Source organism: Bombus bifarius, unplaced genomic scaffold (assembly GCF_011952205.1).
Source record: "Bombus bifarius isolate JDL3187 unplaced genomic scaffold, Bbif_JDL3187 scf7180000010252, whole genome shotgun sequence".
In the NCBI taxonomy this organism is placed as follows: Eukaryota; Metazoa; Arthropoda; class Insecta; order Hymenoptera; family Apidae; genus Bombus; species Bombus bifarius.
Window position 1 is genome coordinate 1935353 of NW_022885576.1, and position 5910 is coordinate 1941262.

Sequence of the window (5910 nt, forward strand, 5' to 3'; positions counted from 1 at the left end):
TTCAGTAAATATAGGTTTCGATCAAGAAAACTGGGTTTCCAGAAATAAAGTTCACGTTCTAAAATTCTTTTGTAAAATTTCATTTGCTTTACTGGCAATCTTGTATTGATTAGGTAAGAGAATCTATTACTTAACAATTTATAGCAATGGTGATATAATGTTTCATTATTAATTTAACTTTACAATTTTTGTATTACTAATTAATTATATTGAATTAAGTTGAAGTATAATATTTAGTACCACAATATCGTAAACCAATACTTTCAGCCAACGCTCAAACCGCGTTGGAACCACTCGTTCTCGTCCGATCACGAAAGTTAAGCAGCGCTGGGCACGGATAGTACTTAGATGGTTGACCGCTTGGGAATTCTGTGTAGTGTTGGCTTTTTTTTCATTTCTTAACGTTTTTTTACTTTCACTAATAATATATAATCACATACCACATTATTTAGTTAGTTAATAAGTTATAAAGTATAACGTTGCGTATACGTAATATCGAGCATAGAAAAATTAAGCTTTGGGAAAAGCTATCTCTTTGCAAGAAAAGATATGCTAGTATACATGTATACATGAATAAAATTTCCTGCCAGTCTAGCAACAATCTATCTCTATGAAAGAAACCCATCGATCATATTCGTTTTCTATATGTAAAGAGCGTGGAAACGAAATGGAAGGTAGCATCTGATACCCGTGGTGGACGTAGCTATTAAAAATCGGAACTGAATTTCCGCATGTAAACTAGACACGATTCGAGGAGAAAAAGCGTGGTGTGCGGTTAAACTTGGCAGATTATCAGAAATCGTGTTTTCGTGCGACGATAAAAAAATACAATGGATTTTTTTTTTTAGTAAAGAATGTATCAAATACCTGACTAAATCTATAAGGCTGATATATTAGAAAGTATAGATGGATAAAATCAGATGTAATAAAATTTACAAAAACTTTCAAAATAATCCAATAATGATTCAATAAAAAAACAGTTACAATTCAGAATCATTTAATTATTTTATTCGAATCGAATTTTTGTCATACTTGAAGTTTGATTAATTTGGAAGGACAATGGTGGTTAGATTAAACGGGAGACTTCGTTTACTCTGACACGGAAATCATCGAATTATCATGGGTCACAAACGTAATCGCATTGACATCGGTTTTCGCCAATAATCACGCTATAATTACTTTACGGAAAGCTAGGTTTGTTCGCGCGCGAAATATTTTATTAGTTTAAGCGTGTACGATAGATCGTTTAATTATGCATCGTAATTTACCTTACAATAGCTCGTTGCTCCACATCGTATGTACCCAATGAAACTTTTACCGATTTGCTCCCATTTAAGCCTCGATGCGGTCTATTTCATTAGAAGAATAACTTACGCGTAAAATATAATTAAAACCTTCTAAGACTGCTTGAAATAAAATTCGTCTTTCCTTTAACCTCGGCAATATCTACTTTTATATGGAATTTAAAACTGTCTTATATTTTCTAAAATAGAAGAGTTTCGTGAAAGATATCGCCGCTTATTAGATTTTCTTTTCTAAAGAGAAAGGTTTCTTGCGTGTTGCATAAGATTCAAAGCTTCGCAATAAACTCTACGTGCTTTTTCTCACAACGGGTTAAACGAGTCTAATTTTAAGAGGAAAATTTGCTCGCTTTTTAATTTATAGAAGATTTCAATGATACAGTTTGATACATCAATTTGCTCCACTGATTCTATTACCGAGTTTGTAATCATTTAACCTATTATTCGAAACATTTTAATTTAATTTTATGTATTATAAATTAACTGACTGAAATTCCGAAGAATTTCAAAGTTTTCGCAAAATATAGACGAACGCATAAAACATATGTATAATTAGAATTGAGAGAAAGTTTAAAAAATAATTGTGAAATATGTTTTTTAAAATAAAACGGAGTTAGTATCGAGATGAGGAACGAGAATTCATAAATCTGGTTGGTAACTTGTTACATACAGATATGGCGTTCATATATTTCAGTACTACAAAATACAAAACGACTTCAAGTTATGAGTTTCGTCATATTTGTTTAGCATACACATGCACTATATTATATTATTCATACGATTTTATATGCACGGGATAAACGTCAGAAAATTCAAAATTAATATCCACAGTTGTATATAAGCACTATAAACATCTAGTTCAAAAAGTATTTCTATCAAATCCGGTAATTATCGTTGAAAGTTATTTTGATTACGGTTTTTATAACGTGTTTCCAAACATTGAGCTTACTTTTCTTTGAAAAAGCGGAAGCATATGACTCAGAGTGGGAATTAATTGAATTTCGTAAAATTCATGAAATTAAGAAGCGCTTTTCGCAATTTTTATACTTTTAGATATTGCAAAATTCTTACATTTTAAAAGCAATTGAATTTTGCACCGGCGTTAATGGTATCGTTCCTGGTAGTAACGATCGCAAGCGCTGCTTAATCGCAAAATTGGAAAGCAGTTACGTCGATAAACGAGTGCTGAGAGTATGAAATTTGATAGACGAGCAGTTTGATGATTTATCGTTTGCATTAAATCGGACATTTAAATCGTATCGCGATAAATGTAGTTGCAGTAAAGTATTTGGGAACGATCTGTTCGTAAAATCTAGCAGTAAACATTTAAACCATTTAAACCATTTTTTTGAAATACGCAGTTTCTAATAATAAAAAGACTATAGCGAATAGAAAAAATATATTAAATATAGAAAAAATATGAAATAGAGAAATTGCAATTGTCAATTGTTTCAAACAATTCTAAGAGTAAAGAGTTAATATGTTTTTGTGATCCGGAAAAAATGATTTTATTATTACTTTATTCCATTCCTTCTTTTACTTCAGTAAAAAATAATATTCAACTTTAGCAACATTAAATGAGAGATATTAAACAGTGATAATTTTGAAAGTATGAGGTTCGTCGTTTTATACTGCGTACGGTTCTTTCAATTTTGTACATATATGTATATACGTATAATAAAATTATAACGATGATTATAAATATTCTTGAAATTAAGAAGCATATTTTAATGTTTTAAACGTTTCTAGCATTAAGAAATACATGATTTGAAACATTTTTCTACCGTGTCAAAAAATCTGAATTTGATCTACTTTTTGCTGTTGTCTTTTCATTTCTTCTTTCCTACTTAACACATATGAAACTTTTCACTAAATTTCCAGTGAATTTTTTCCCAAAACCAAATAGACGGTAGTTAAGTATAAGTTCTACTTTTGTCTGTCTTCGATCGGCATGACAATTTTATCGTTGATTGGTTCAAGCTTCGAAGAAAAAGTTCGGTCGGTGAAGATATATCTTCCCTTCGACTACATAAATCTGTAGGCAATGATTCCAGTTTCGGCTCACGTTCGCATAATTTTTCGTCGCGTCACGCGCTATCCGACCGAGCTTCCGCGTTAAAAAGTACGGAGCCGGACATCGTTTTTCCTCAAACATAAATTGGGAGAAAGGATATCGCTCGAGTGTGGAGAAATTTGGGAGAAATTCTTGAAATTTGAATGACGTGACCGCAATATAGTAAAAAATTTTTAAGCCGCCAAATACTGAACTGTTACTTGTTACAGTAATGTAATCTTTTTAATCTTACGAGAAAAATAATTCCATTTGTTATGTGAATTTAAACTTGGAAATTTACAATGATTCACGATAGATGTATACCTATACATTTTCAAGGGACCTAAGGTATTTTAAAGACAGAAGAAGAACATGATAAATATATACGTTTTTGATTTCCTGATTTTAATGTAAAGAATCAATTATATTTTACTATTACCTAATTTAGAATACATTTAGAATATCGTTTTTTCTGCAAGTTCGAAGCAATCACAGATTTATAGACCTAAGAAATAACGTAATATAGAACACTTTTGACACCTAAAATATTTATAGTTATATTATAATGTATCGAGTATACATATGATGTATTATGAAACATTTATAGCGCTCAGTGTAGAGTAAACTAATGTAGAATGAATATTTCAATCTGTTATTGTCTCGCGTAATTTATTTTATCCGGAGAATATATGTTCAATGACTAAATTCTGCAGTCAATTTTATAACAAATTGTGACAAACGAGTTTTATTCAAATAGGAATTAATTTCATGCAGCTTCCTTTCTCGGTCCCGCTCAACAAAAATCTCACTCCAAAAGTAAACTCTAAAAATAAAGGACAGAAAAGATTATAAAAAAAAATCTTCGTACGTTTAAATTCAACTATGTTAGATAGTGCCACATCAATGAGAAAAGAAAAAGTACATCAGAACCATAAATAGCAGAGTGTGTTACGTTCATCCTTCGCCATCATAATTCTTTTCAAAGCTCCATTTACGACGTGGTACGAATGTAAATCGTCGAAAAATCGGTTCGATTTTTACAATTTACGAGCGAGCTTGACTTTCTAAAAATTTATCAGCGCGATATCGAAATTATAACGTTGCAATCTCTTTGATAGCGATTCTCTGTTTGTAACCTCGTTATCTCGTCCCGGATATCCGCTGATTCCTTTATGCAGCTCGAGGAATTTTATTTCATCGTAGCCCCCGTTATCCGGAAGCGACGTTCGCGATCATCAGCTTCGAACGTAATTAAAATCGTTTCGCGTTGCTCGACCGTCTGTGTACGTGTTCCCCGATAGCGGTAATCAATTTTTCGATATCACACGCGTATATTCGCGGCTACCTCGCTCGCGATGCCGCGACAAATCGATCCGGCCGCTTAATTATTCGCATCATTCGCGAGGGATATCGCTTTGCCTGTTGCCGATATTGTGAAAAATCGTGGGATCCCCCTTGAATTACTCGCAACACTGGATAACAAGAGGGAAAGTTGCGATTTTAACGGCTATTTAAGTTTCTTTGACTAGACTTTTGTTTGTTCGTGAGAGGAGAACATTGTTAGTCATTATTAAACTGGCAATGTTTATGCAAATATTGGATCGGTATATATGAAATATCGCTTTTTTTCATTTTTATCCCGCTAATATTATTTATTAAGTATTTGTCTCTTTTTAATTATTAAGCATATTAAAGAAGCAGTTTACTGTGAATTACGTATATTTAATGTTATGAAGAGTTAAAATAAATATACGAAACTTCATTATCCAATCCGATCATACCATGCATAAGAAAAATAACAATTTTTATTATAATTAAGTTTCTGAAAATCAAAGTTGCAATTTGTGCGTATTTTATATAATTATTTAAAGTTTATGCATGTCAATTTTCCTGAAGTAGATCAACATTTTACAACGAAAATGGATCGATGTTATTTCACTTGAAACTGTACTTATTAACAAAATAGTCAAAAATTTGTTTTTCTGTAAAGGTCGCATTTTTATCATGATATCTAGGGAGAGAATGATGTTAAAACGAAGCTCGCTTCAGGGTCGATAGCACGTAATGGATAACATTGCTAATAATGAGAACGTAATGGTTTTAATGTCGTGCGTAATTTATCACGATAATTTATCATTTGTAGGAATATTTTCAAGAAAAAGGGCAATTTTTACTAAAGTGATTGATCGAAATTTGTCAAATTATTGTAGTAAATGTTATAATTGTTATAACACTGAATGATTCTGGAAATGGAAATGTTCTGAATGGTTTTAATCGCATTCTGTAATAATTGTGTTATGAGAATAAATTCGAATACTTATTTAATACTATTAATAATAGATTTATTCTCAACGCAGTAATTTGTTTTCTCAGCAAACATTGTGTAAATAAGAGATAATGATATATTTGATAATTGTACGATATTTATTTGCTGTGAAATATCCTGTTTACTTATTAAAAGATATAACAGGAGAGGAAGAAATATGAAATTGCTGGATTAACTATCTCTTAATTACCACAGTTATTCATTTATCGATAATAATGAGTCTCTCATTT

At 31.3% G+C, this 5910-nt stretch overlaps 1 non-coding gene across 1 annotated transcript; it reads left to right on the forward strand.

Annotated features, from left to right (window-relative positions):
• Positions 1-266: 266 nt before the first annotated feature.
• LOC117216244 lies at positions 267-385 on the forward strand. Its single transcript, XR_004489332.1, has one exon. It is a non-coding gene; the product is annotated as a 5S ribosomal RNA (ribosomal RNA).
• Positions 386-5910: the final 5525 nt, after the last annotated feature.